This window comes from Saccopteryx leptura, chromosome 4 (assembly GCF_036850995.1).
Source record: "Saccopteryx leptura isolate mSacLep1 chromosome 4, mSacLep1_pri_phased_curated, whole genome shotgun sequence".
NCBI lineage: Eukaryota > Metazoa > Chordata > Mammalia > Chiroptera > Emballonuridae > Saccopteryx > Saccopteryx leptura.
The window spans coordinates 215616211-215630112 of record NC_089506.1 but is presented as its reverse complement, the minus strand read 5'-3'; the positions used below and the strand labels follow the sequence as shown (position 1 = coordinate 215630112).

General features: G+C 50.1%; 1 pseudogene; it reads left to right on the top strand.

Annotated features, from left to right (window-relative positions):
- Positions 1-5262: 5262 nt before the first annotated feature.
- Positions 5263-13881, top strand: LOC136404353 (pre-mRNA-splicing regulator WTAP-like; annotated as a pseudogene).
- The last annotated feature ends 21 nt before the right edge of the window (positions 13882-13902 follow it).

Sequence of the window (13902 nt, the reverse complement as noted above, 5' to 3'; positions counted from 1 at the left end):
AAGACGAATGTTATATGATTCTACTTATATGAGATATCTAGAGAAATCAAATTCATAGACAGAAAGCAGGTTGCCAAGGCTAGGGGGCAAGGGTGGGGAGGGAATGCGTGGTTAGTGTTTAATGAATACAGAGTTTCAACTGAGGAAAATAAAAGGTTCTGAAGATGGATGGTGGCCCTGGCCGGTTGGCTCAGTGGATAGAGTGTCAGCCCGGTGTGTGGATGTCCCAGGTTCAATTCCTGGTCAGGGCACACAGGAGAAGCATCCTTCTGCTTCTCCACCCCTCTATTCACTTTCTATCTCTCTCTCATTTCTCTCTCTCTCTTCTCCTCCTGCAGCCATAGCTCTATTGGAGCAAGTTGGCCCCAGCTGCTGAGGATGGCCCCGTGGCCTCTGCCTCAGGCCTAAGAAGAGCTTGGTTGCTGAGCAATGGAGCAACACTCCAGATGGGCAAAGCATTGCCCTTTTAGTGGGCTTGCTGGGTGGAGCCAGGTCTGGGCTCATGCTGGAGTCTACCTCTGCCTCCTCACCTCCCACTGAATAAAAAAATAATAATAAAAAAAGATGGATGGTGTTGATGATTTTGTTAACAATGTAAACGTAGTTAATGTCATAGAACTGTATACTGCAAATGGTTTAAATAGTAAATGTATTGAAATAGATTTAATCACAATGAAAAAACAAACAAGTTAAGTACTGACACACGGTAAGACATGACGAACACTGAAAACATCCTAAGTGAACAGAGCCAAGCAGAAAACCCACCCAGATTGGAATCACCTGTGCACTTTAAACCCATCAGGTTTGTGAAAACAAGGGAAAGTCTTAGGAAAAGTCTCAGAAAAACAGAATCGGACCGCAATGGAAAAGGGCACGTGCCCTGGCCGGTTGGCTCAGCGGTAGAGCGTCGGCCTAGCGTGCGGAGGACCCGGGTTCGATTCCCGGCCAGGGCACACAGGAGAAGCGCCCATTTGCTTCTCCACCCCTCCGCCGCGCCTTCCTCTCTGTCTCTCTCTTCCCCTCCCGCAGCCAAGGCTCCATTGGAGCAAAGATGGCCCGGGCGCTGGGGGTGGCTCTGTGGCCTCTGCCTCAGGCGCTAGAGTGGCTCTGGTCGCAACATGGCGATGCCCAGGATGGGCAGAGCATCGCCCCCTGGTGGGCGTGCCGGGTGGATCCCGGTCGGGCGCATGCGGGAGTCTGTCTGACTGTCTCTCCCTGTTTCCAGCTTCAGAAAAATGCAAAAAAAAAAAAAAAAAAAGGGCAGGTTCACACGGTTGGGGCGGGGTTAGAGGTGAGGTGGGGCTGTGGACTGGATTAGAAGGTGGAAAGCACAGTAATTTCCTCCTGGGGGTACTGTGGTGGGTCCCTGGGACACCTGTTCTGGATAAAACACCGCAGTACTGTGTGAAATGGCAAATGTGGTAAAATAAATAAATAAATAAAGTAGATAAACTGAGCTCTGGAATCTGAATGAGGAGAGAGAATACTTGGATTGCTCTTATAAATGTCCTGGACATTTGAAATTACTGGGAAGTAAATTACTTTTGAAACAACCATGTCAATACCATGCCAGAAAATCAGAGAATGACATGAAATTTCATTAGCGAGGCCAAGCCCTAGGCAGACCCAGTTCACCCAAAGTGGTAGAGCTAATCACACGCACAGCCATCCCCTTATCGAGAGGCACTGCGGGAAGATTATACTAGCAGCCACCATGTCTGGTTGTCGTGGATAACCTGGGATGCGGCAGACACAGTGGGATTTTTGAATTCCAATTTTCCGCATCACTCCCCCATCCAGAAACTGCTAGAACTAATTAATGCATACAGTAAATTTGCAGGACACAAAATCAACGTACAAAAATCAGTTGTGGCCCTGGCCGGTTGGCTCAGCGGTAGAGCGTCGGCCTAGCGTGCGGAGGACCCGGGTTCGATTCCCGGCCAGGGCACACAGGAGAAGCGCCCATTTGCTTCTCCACCCCTCCGCCGCACTTTCCTCTCTGTCTCTCTCTTCCCCTCCCACAGCCAAGGCTCCATTGGAGCAAAGATGGCCCGGGCGCTGGGGATGGCTCTGTGGCCTCTGCCCCAGGCGCTAGAGTGGCTCTGGTCGCAATATGGCGACGCCCAGGATGGGCAGAGCATCGCCCCCTGGTGGGCAGAGCGTCGCCCCATGGTGGGCGTGCCGGGTGGATCCCGGTCGGGCGCATGCGGGAGTCTGTCTGACTGTCTCTCCCCGTTTCCAGCTTCGGAAAAATGGAAAAAAATAAAAATAAATAAATAAATAAATAAAAGAAAAAAATCAGTTGTGGCCCTGGCCGGTGGCTCAGTGGATAGAGTGGTGGCCCAGTGTATGGGCGTCCCAGGTTCGATTCTCAGTCAGAGCACACAAGAGAAGCAACCAGCTGCTTCTCTCCCCCTTTTCTCCCTCTTCCCCTCCCACAGCCAGTGACTCAATGGGTTCCAGCATGGCTCGGGTCACTGAGGATGGCTCTGTTGGAACGCATCAGCCTCAGTTGCTCAAAATCACTCAGTTGTGAGCATGAGCCTCAGACAGGGTTTGCGGGGTGGATCCCAGGTGGGGCGCATGCAGGAGTCTGCCTCACTGTCTCCCCTCCTCTCACCTGAAAAAAAAATCAGTTGTATTTCTACACATGAATAATGAATTATCAGAAATAGAAATTAAGAAAACAATCCCACTTACAATTGTATCAAAAAGAACAAACAAAACAAGAACAAAATACCTAGCAAGAAATTTAACCAAGGAGGTGAAAGACCTGTACGCTGAAAACGACAAAGCATCGCTGAAAGAAAGGGAAGAAGAAAAGACACAGATAAACAGAGAGATACCTGTGCTCATGGATTGGAAGAATTCATATTGTCAGAACGTCCGGTCTAGCCGGAGTGACCCGCAGACTCAATGCAACCCCGACCAAAATTCCAATGGCATTTCCACAGAAATAGAACAAACAATCCTAACACTTATCTAGAACCACAAAGGACCCTGAATAGCCAAAGCACTCTTGAGAAAGAACAAAGCTGGAGGTAGCACGCTCCAAAAAACAAAGCTGGAGGTAGCACGCTCCCTAACTTCAAACGAGATCACAAAGCTAGAGTCACCGAAACAGTGTGGCATTGGCATAAAAACAGCCGCGCAGATTAAACCAAACAGAACAGAGAGCCCGGAAATGAACACGCATCAATGGCACTGGGAACACTGGACAGCCCTATGCAAAAGAAAACCACTGGACGTTATCTTACACCACACACAAAATAACACCAACAGAAAACCCCACAATTGTCCACATAAAGCTCTTCCTCTGCTGAGTCATCTGAAGACTGATACTCCCGTGGCCCCTCAGCATTTTGAAGCTTCTCCTCACCTTTTCGCCCCTCAGTGGCGCTCCCCAGTGGCTTCTCCGGACACTGAGCTCCTTGTCAACGTCTCTCCCTGACATCCTGAGGAAACAAGACCTTCCTGGGCCTGCAGGCAAAGCCAAGTTCATGGGCAGAATGAACAAGGGCCGCGCGAGTCAAAAAAGCGGGCTCTGACGCCCCCTGCCTGCCGCTGGCGGCGGAGCAATGCAGTTCAGTGGAGGTCAGACCCGCTCTGAGCAGTCCTACTAAATCCGTTCAACTTTGGAAATTTAAACTACAATGAAGCCAAATATCCCATGACTTCTCCAAAAATAGTTAAGGAAAAAATTAATTGGAAACCATAGGGAATGAAGTGACACCAACTTTATGATATACACCAAAATTCACTCAAAATTGTCTATGGACAAATTTAAAATGCAAAACTCTCAAGTATCTTGGAGGAAAACATAAAAGAAAATCTACGCAGCCTTGGCTTTGGTGATGAGTTTTAACACACAACACCAAAGGCCCAGGCCTGACCAGGCAGTGGTGCAGTAGATGGAGCGTCAGACTGGGATGCGGAGGACCCAGGTTTGAGACCCTGAGGTCGCCAGCTTGAGCGCGGGCTCATCTGGCTTGAGCAAAGCTCACCAGCTTGGACCCAAGGTCACTGGCTCGAGGAAGGGGTTACTCGGTCTGCTAAAGGCCTGCGGTCAAGGCACAAATGAGAAAGCAATCAATGAACAACTAAGGTGTCGCAACGAAAAATGAATGATTGATGCTTCTCATCTCTCTCCGTTCCTGTCTGTCTGTCCCTGTCTATCTGTCTCTCTGACTCTCTCTCTGTCCCTGTAAAAAAAAAAAAACAAAACAAAAAAAAACCAAAGGCCCAGTCACTAAAGAAAAAAAAATTAATAATGTGGACCTTATAAAAGTAAACAGTTCTAAAGACAAGCCATATTTGCAAAACACATACCTGATAAAGGATATTTCAGCTCAAAATACACAAAGCACTCTAGAACAACAACAAAAAAATATTAAAAATGGGTAAAGCCTGGTAGCCCTGGCCGGTTGGCTCAGTGGTAGAGCGTCGGCCTGGCGTGCAGAAGTCCTGGGTTCGATTCCCGGCCAGGGCACACAGGAGAAGCGCCCATCTGCTTCTCCACCCTTCCCCCTCTCCTTCCTCTCTGTCTCTCTCTTCCCCTCCCGCAGCGAGGCTCCATTGGAGCAAAGATGGCCCGGGCACTGGGGATGGCTCCTTGGCCTCTGCCCCAGGTGCTAGAGTGGCTCTGGTCACAACAGAGCGATGCCCCGGAGGGGCAGAGCGTCGCCCCCTGGTGGGCGTGCCGGGTGGATCCCGGTCGGGCGCATGCAGGAGTCTGTCTGACTGTCTCTCCCCATTTCCAGCTTCAGAAAAATACAAAAAAATAAAATAAAATAAAATAAAATAAAATAAAATAAAATAAAATAAAATAAAAATGGCTAAAGCCTGACCAGGAGGTGGCACAATGGATAGAGCATCGGACTTGGATGCTGACGACCCAGGTTTCGAAACTTCAAGGTCACTGGCTTGGGTGCAGGCTCACCAGCTTGAGCACAGGGTTGCTGGTTTGAGCATGGGATCATAAACATGACCCCATGGTCGCTGGCTTGAGCAAGGGTCACTGGCTCAGCTGGAGTCCCCTGGTCAAGGCACATAAGACAAGCAATCAAGAACAACTAAGGTGCCACAATGAAGGATTGATGCTTCTCATCTCTCTCCCTTCCTGTCTGCCTGTCCCTGTCAGTATCTTTCTCACTCACTAAAAAAAAAAAAAAAAAAAAAAAAAAAGGGTAAAGATCTGAAAAGACACCTGGTCAGAGAAGATACTGAGATAGTGAAAAAAACACTGTAAGGGCAGCCAGATGGATGCAGGCACATCGGGAGGCGACAGGTCGGATTCAGGATGACCAGCGAGTACCCTTCTCCCCAAAAAATGTCCAACTGAGGGAGACAGACGACAGCGTTATGGCACGAGATGAGTTAACTTTGAGATGGAAGGAGGACGAAGCCCACGTGCAAGCTTTGGAGGGCAGGCACACCGATCTGAGCTCTAGCGAGGCACCCGGCTTAAGGGAGTTGGAAGAACACCTCAAGCAACAGCAGCACAGGTCTGCACGCAGGGAAAACAGCCACGTAGTGAGTGCCACAGGCAGCCAGGCAGCGTGCACCCCTCAAACGCAGGAGCTCGAGCAAGCCCCTCGGCCGAGTGCTGTCCCCGCGGAGATCAACAACCGTAGACCCCGCGATAACCTTGTCTTTCCTAAAGATAAAACTCGGATAGACGAAAGACAAACTGAACAAGCCCCAAATGAACTGGGGGCCTGGAAGATTACGCCCGGCAGGGAAACAAGTCACACTCCCCAGTCAAGGCTTCCCCGACTGTCCCACGTCGAGAGAGCTGCGAGACAGCCCATTTCACTCGTTTCCACACCAAGACTCGGACTTTTTGAGAAAAAAAAAAATCCACATTCTTATACTCTTCAGCTTGGAATGGTTCATGTAAAACTTACCAGATGACCCTTGGTTCAGCTTCTTTCTCTGCCCCCACCCCTTGCTTCAGAGGCCTGATGGTGTCGGACCATTCTGAGGAAGTGGCTACCTTCAAAGAATTCCCTTCTCCAACATGTAGACACTGAGAAATGTTTCCGTTGGAAGAAAGGGGAGAAACAGAAGTCTTATGTCTGTGGCACACTTTGTCTTCAGACGGTTGGTAGGAATGAAAACCTAGAGATTTAAAATCATGCACTGAACCTTTAAAATTCCAGTAAAATGTAAAAATGGAAGCTGCACCGTTCTTCACCTTGAGCATAGTGACCAAGAGGCACGTGGACCAGTTTCGCCAATAAGACTGTGGGCTTCATGACTGTTGTTGAACTTCTTGGTCAAAACTCAAATAGGCCCTGGCCGGTTGGCTCAGCGGTAGAGCGTCAGCCTGGCGTGTGGGGGACCCGGGTTCGATTCCCGGCCAGGGCACATAGGAGAAGTGCCCATTTGCTTCTCCACCCCCCCTCCTTCCTCTCTGCCTCTCTCTTCCCCTCCCGCAGCCAAGGCTCCATTGGAGCAAAGATGGCCCGGGCGCTGGGGATGGCTCCTTGGCCTCTGCCCCAGGTGCTAGAGTGGCTCTGGTCACGGCAGAGCGACGCCCCGGAGGGGCAGAGCATCGCCCCCTGGTGGGCAGAGCGTCGCCCCTGGTGGGCGTGCCAGGTGGATCCCGGTCAGGCGCATGCGGGAGTCTGTCTGACTGTCTCTCCCCGTTTCCAGCTTCAGAAAAATACAAAAAAAAACCCAAAACAAAAAAAACCCTCAAATGACTGACCAGGCGGTGGCGCAGTGGACAGAGCGTCGGACTGGGATGTGGAGGACCCAGGTTCGAGACCCCAAGGTCGCCAGCTTGAGCACGGGCTCATCTGGTTTTGAACAAAGCTCACCAGCTTGGACCCAAGGTCACTGGCTCGAGCAAGGGGTTACTCGGTCTGCTGAAGGCCCATGGTCAAGGCACATATGAGAAAGCAACCAATGAACAACTAAGGTGTCGCAACGAAAAACGAATGATTGATGCTTCTCATCTCTCTCCGTTCCTGTCTGTCTGTCCCTATCTATCCTTCTCTCTGACTCTCTCTCTGTCTTTGTAAAAAAAATAAAAAATTAAAAATAAAAAAAAACTCAAATGAGGTGAATTTTGCCTTAGAGGGTTTATTTGCTAAGAAACAACGTAATAGTTATAAGAGAATCAAATAATAGATATCAGTACAAGTAGTTCATATATTTAACCATTTACTTTGGGGATCTACATTACTTGAATGAGCCATAACTCAATGTAGTTTTAATCAATGGTTTGTTCTTTACATAGGTTATTTTTTAGCAGATAAGTTTTTTAAAACCAGTGGACACAGAAGAATCTCTAAAAGCTACAGGGGATCCTTGGGTTACAACAGTCTCGACATTAGACATTTCAAGCTTAAGACACTCACTCCCATAAAACCTTTAAAAATTTGAGACGTGATTGTTTTGGTTTACGCCATTAGCGTCAGGCTTACAGACTACGTGGGTGAACCAGTTTGGTCATGCATGGCTTAGTTGTGTCTTTTTGTTCTAGATTATGATTTTACAACTGTGTTAGGATAGGTAAGTGACTTAGGCTAGGGTGTGTTTCGACTTACACCAAAATTCAGGTTATGACACTGTCGTAGGAACAAAACTGTGTCTATAACCCAAGGACCCCCTGTATAAAAGCTGCCCTTTTGTGAGGAAAATTTACACATATAAGGGAACTCTCCATTTTTAAGGGTGTCTCCCTCTCTGTACCAGGAAAGGATGACTTAATTTCAAGAAATTTTTTTCAATGGAGACAGGCCTGGACTTAAATCTGCATAACAACCATGTCTTGTTTTACTGTGCTTTGCCTCATAACCTGCCTTAACTGGCTTCCCCCACCCAACACCTTTCTTCTGCTTTTAGCTGAATATGGTATCTAAGGTGATAACTTGGGCCGTTTCAGGGAATTACTCAGCTTTCCTGGGTATCTCACTGTATTATTAGTGGGGTGGTAGAAGGGGTTCCTAGCCAAGAACCTAGAAGAATAGAGGGAAAGTTTTTTTTTTTAATGTTTCATTTATTCATTTTTAGAGAGAGAGGAAGGAGAGAGTGAGAGAAGAGGGGAGGAGCAGGAAGCATCAACTCTCATAGGTGCCCTGACCAGGCAAGTCCAGGGTTTCAAACTGGCGACCTCAGCATTCCAGGTTGATGCTTTATCCACTGCACAACCACAAGTCAGGCAGAGGGAAAATTCTTTTTCCTCCCCTATATAAGCAATGGAATACTATTCATCAATAAAAAAGGAATAAACTCTCACCCTGTGCAAAGATATGATATATGTGTATATTGCTAAATGAAGGGGCTTATATGAAGAGTCTATACACTGTCTGACCCTATTTACATGACATTCTGGAAAACGCCAGTCTAGAGATGGTGGTAAATCATGAGGTGGTATAACACAGGGGGTCCAGACCCAGAAGATAGATCTGATGTTGTTGCAAGATCCCAAAGAAACCACCAAGAGGACCAGATGGATTGGACATAGCCTTTATTACTTATATACAGGGGCAGCACTAATGGCAGCAGTTGGTAAAAGTTCTATGCTCTGCTGGGTGGGGTTGCAGTTTAACTAGCAAAGCCCTGGGTGGTTACTCAAATGAAACTCTTTGTGCAAACAAGCAGGTGCGCAGGTAGTAGGGGAAGAGTATGCACCCTTCTGTATTGTTCTTCCTTGATACATACCTGGTGACTCAGTTCCATTGTTCTTAGTAAAACCTTACTTAGAGTTTTACTACCTTCTATCTCATGGCCCACAGTCGGGATCTGTGACCTTCCAGGAGCGGGCAGGGCCATGTCTGGCATCAACCCTACAGCTGGAGGTTTGAAGTATACCATATGATACTTTAGCAACAGATACCTGACGCTATGCATTTTTCAAAGTCATATGGGGTCATGTTAGTGGGAGGTAAGGTAAGGGTAATAAATCATTTCTTCAGGGCTTGAGGACAGCTCTGAGGTCTGCTCTTGCATTCCTCTGTCCAGTTTTATGGAAAAGTAGCAAGGAAGTCATTCCATCTTGGGGCTCAGGAACTAAAACATAACTTAAGTCAAGATGTCACTGTTGCCTGACCAGGCAGTGGCACAGTGGATAGAGCATCAGACTGGGACGCAGAGGACCCAGGTTTGAAACCCCAAGGTCGCTTAAGCGTGGGCTCATCTGGCTTGAGCACAGGGTCGCTGGCTTGAGTGTAGGATCATAAACATGACTCCAAGGTCACTGGCTTGAGCCCAAAGGTTGCTGGCTTGAGTAAGGGGTCACTGGCTCAGCTGGAGCCCCCCAGTCAAGGCACATGAGAAGCGATCAATGAACAACTAAACGGCCACAACAAAGAATTGATGCTTCTCATCTCTCGCCCTTCCTGTCTGTTTGTCCCTGTCTGTCCCTCTGTCTGTCTCTTAAAAAAAAAAAAAAAGATAACCTAAGAGTGATAGACTGTATTTGCAAGACATATATCTGATAAGGGTTTAGTATCCAGTTACTAAAGAACTCTTACAACTAAACAACAAAAGAAGAAACAACCCAATTTTTAAAATGGACCAAGGACTTAAATAGACTTTTCTTCAAAGAAGACGCACAAACACTTGAAAAGATGCTCAGCATCACTAGCCATCAGGGAAATGCAATCAAAACCATAGTGAGGGACCACTTCACAACCATCAGAACAGCTACTCCCAAACAGACACGCGCTAACAAGAGTTAGCGAGGATGTGGAGAAATCGGAGCCCTACACTCATGACGCAAATGTAAAATGTTGCAGCCACAGTGGAAAACAGTTTGGCAGCTCCTCCCAAGCTAAGCATAGAACTACCGTATGTTCTGTCAATTCCACTTTTAGAAATATACACAACAGAATTGAAAACAGGTATTCAAACAGTAACCTGTACGTGAATGTTTATAACAGCACTGTTCCCAACAGGGCAAAGGCGGGCACAACCCGTGTCCATCAACTGATGAATGGGTCAACAGAATGTGGCACGTCCGCATGGTGGGATATCACAGGTGGGGCAGAAGCAAGTTTACAATTGTGAGTACCGGAAACACAGAGTTGACTTATATATATTATTACTTATTCATTATTGAATTATTTTCCACAGGACTTGTACACCGACTCTTGGCCCGTGCTGCATTCAGCGTAACAAGGACTGAAGTGCCAATACCTCCATGTGGGAAGACCTCGGAAACATTACACCAAGAGGAAGACGCTGACCACAAAACGTCACACACTAGATGATTCCATTTATGTGAAACATCGAGAATAGGGACAGAAAGTAGGTAGATTAGAGATTGCCGGAGGTCAGAGGGAGGACAGCCACTTTCCGGCCAGGGCACAACCTTTCGGAGTGATGAAAATATTCTGGAACTTGATAGAGGTGATGGTTGTACAATATTATGGCGCACTAAATGTCACTGAGTTGTACACATTAAAACAGTCGATTCCAACCCGACCTGTGGTGGCGCAGTGGCTAGAGCATCAACCTGGAACGCTGAGGTTCCTGGTTCGAAACCCCGAGGTTTCCAGCTGAAGCTCAGAGTCGCCAGCTCGAACACAGGATCACTGACATGATTCCCAAGGTCGCTGGCAAGAAGCCCAAGGTCTTCGGCTTGAGCAAGGGGTCATTGGCGCAGCTTAGGCCCCCCATTCCATCAAGGCACATACAAGAAGCAATCAGTGAATGGCTTTTAAAGTGAAGCAACTACAAATTGATGCTTCTCATCTTCTATCTCCCTCCTCTCACTTCTCTCTCTCTCGCCTCTCTCTCTCTCTCAAAAAAAAAAAAAAAAAAAAAAAAAGCTGATTATGTTATGTGAATTTTACCTCATTGAAAAAAAAATAGTGCCCTGGTCAGTGGCGTAGTGGATGGAGTATCATCTCGGAGCGCTGAGGTTGCCAGTTCAATCCAGGGCTGCTGGTCCCAAGGGCACTGGCTCAATCCTGAGGATGCTTGCTCGACCCGGAGGTCACAGGTTCTAGCCCCAGTCAGGGCACATATGAGAAGCAGTCAATGGCACAACTACATGGAACAGGAAGTTAATGCTTCTCTCTCTCTCTCTCTCTCTCTCACACACACACACACACTCTTCACTAACTTTCTTCTCTCAAAAAGAAAGGAAAGAAGGAAGGAAGGAAGGAAGGAAGGAAGGAAGGAAGGAAGGAAGGAAGGAAGGAAGGAAGGAAGGAAGGAAGGGAGAAAGAGAGGAAGGGAAGGGAAGGGAAAGGAAGGGAAGGGAAGGGAGGGAAGGGAGGGAAAGGAAGGGAAGGGAAGGGAAGGGAAGGGAAGGGAAGGGAAGGGAAGGGAAGGGAAGGGAAGGGAAGAAGTCAGCCCATGGCATCCTCTTCCCTCTCTGCTTCTTTAGCCCGACGCTCCCAGCAGCTGCCCCACAGTCCAGCCACCTGGGGACTGGCTGGCCACATTTTGGACACTTGTGCTCCAGCCATACTGTCCACTCAACCCCTCAACCCACAAGCAGTGTCTTCAGTCCCTCTGCAGGCCGCCTCCTATGACTCGTCCACAGCTACCCCGCCGTCGTGGTTCCCTCGGCAGGCCTCTCGAGGTCTCCTGCACTTTGCTCTGCTGTACACGGGGTCTCAGCACGTGGTTTCTGGGGGCTGTCTCGTGTCAATGAGGGGAATTAGTGTTTTCTGAGCGCCGCAGTGTGCTGGCATCTTGCTCAGGTGAGCTCACCTACAATCAATCACACACTACAGCCGCTAGGTGGCGTCCCACTCAAGTTCCAGCCTAGAGTCAAGTCCCCAGGTGCTACCTAGACAAAGTGTGTGAATCAAACGAACACTGTCCCTGGCCACGCAGCAAAGGCGTCTCAGCTGTGGGGGTCCCTTGTCCAATCACGTTGGTGGCCCAGGTCCCACGTGAATGAAGCTGCAGGAGCCCTGCAGAGACTGTTATAAATACACCAGCCTGGGGCTCCCCAGGGGTCGGCCTCAGGAAGTGGATTGGCGGCGGTATTTTTACACTCGGTTAGAGCAGAGGATGCCTGCACCTCTCTTCCGTCCACATCCCTCACGCTCTCTGGGCGCTGGAGATGTATTTTGGGTCCTGTTTCGGTCCTGCTGACCAGGATCCGGCTCGGCGGAGGCTCCCCGCGAAACCTCAGGGGCGCCACACACACACACACACACACACACACACACACACGAAACCTCAGGGGCGCCACACACGCGCGCGCACGCACACACACACACAGACACACACACACACACACACACACGAAACCTCAGGGGCGCCACACACACACACACACACACACACACACACACACACACGGAAGGGGGTGCCTTGCTGAGCCAGAAGGGGTCTTTTCCTTTGCGGCTCTAAGTGCTTTTTCTCCGCCCAGGCCACAGGCGACACCGGAGACACTCCGTTCCGAGAGAGAGACAGGCCTCCACTTCATCCTACTTTCCAAACTTCAGCACATTCAAGTCCAGAGCAGTTTTTTCCCGGCCACCGCCGGGCGGACGATCCGAGCACCAACCCCAAGTCCAGCAGCCCCGTGGGACGGGGTCTTCCTCCTAAGGCATCCAGGAGGAGTGGGGGCGCTGCCCTGGGGGTCCGCTGTGCCCGGAGCCAGCAGGGAGGCGGAGCTCACTGACAGAGGCAGGGACACTCTGACAGGACGAATGGTGTTCCCAGGAAGTTCCTGTGTTGAAGTCCTAATCCCCAGTGCCTGGGAATGTGACCTTATATGAAAATAGAGTCTTTTTAGATAACCACATTGGGATGAAGTCGTTTGGATCAGCCTTAACCCACTATGATTGTGTTGCTATTGGGGCGGGGGGTGGGTGGGGGGTTTGGACAGCCACACCCCCACAAGCACAAAAAAAACACCTGTGACGACTGGAGCTATGGTGTCCAGAGCCGAGAAACTACCAGAAGCTGGAGAGAGCCCTGAAAGAGCTCCTTCCCCAGCATTTTCATGGCCCTGCCGACACCTGGATTTCAGACTTCCAGCTGCCAGGACCACGAGAGGACCAAAGTTCTGTCGCTCAAAGCCGCCTGAGGTGCAGCACTTTGTCGTGGAGGCCCTAGGAGGCTGGTTCAGCGACGACTCTCTCCACCGGTGTGGGGCTCAGAGACAGAGCCCTGCACAGGCCAAGGCGACTGCTGGGTGCTCACTTCCAGCCCTGACTCTGGCCACAGTTCTTAGCCTCCTGGGGCCCAGGACAGGAAGAGGACGAGGAGGGGCAGGGCTTGCCTTCAGCTGGAGCTGGTCCCTGAGCCTCCACTTTGCTATTCCCAGAGCCCAGAAAGCCCCGGAACGGCCAGAGCCACGGCCGCACCCTGCCCCAGGCACCCCCAGGACAGGAAGAGGACGAGGAGGGGCAGGGCTTGCCTTCAGCTGGAGCTGGTCACTGAGCCTCCACTTTGCTATTCCCAGAGCCCAGAAAGCCCCGGGACGGCCAGAGCCACGGCCGCACCCTGCCCCAGGCCCCTCTCGCAGCCGTCTGCAGTGCAGAACAGCCACGGCACGCTCTTAACCTCAGCAGGAGAGATGCCCAGGAAGGCGCAGAAGACATTCAGTCTGGTCACGGCGTCTCAGCTGTGTCCACTGGGCCCGGGTGGGCCCTCGGGGAGGGAGGACAGAAAAGGCTGTGGGGGGCAGCCCCCTTCTCAGGGGAGCCTGGAATGGAACCAGGAAGCAGGGAGAGGAGTAGGGGGGGGGCAGGATGTTTAGTGCAGCAGCCCCTCCCCACAGGTGCTGAGGAGAGAGGAGCGGAGGGGCCTCCTGCTTCCATCCAGACAGGGCACGTGAGTGGCCTTCTGCGGGAGGTCCAGTTCCAGCAGGGTGAGCTCCAGAAACTTTAGTCCATTGTCCCCACAAGGGACATGCTGCAGCTGGCTGCATCAGGGCGCCGGAACGTTCAGGACTGAGCCCACTGTCTGCCCACAGGC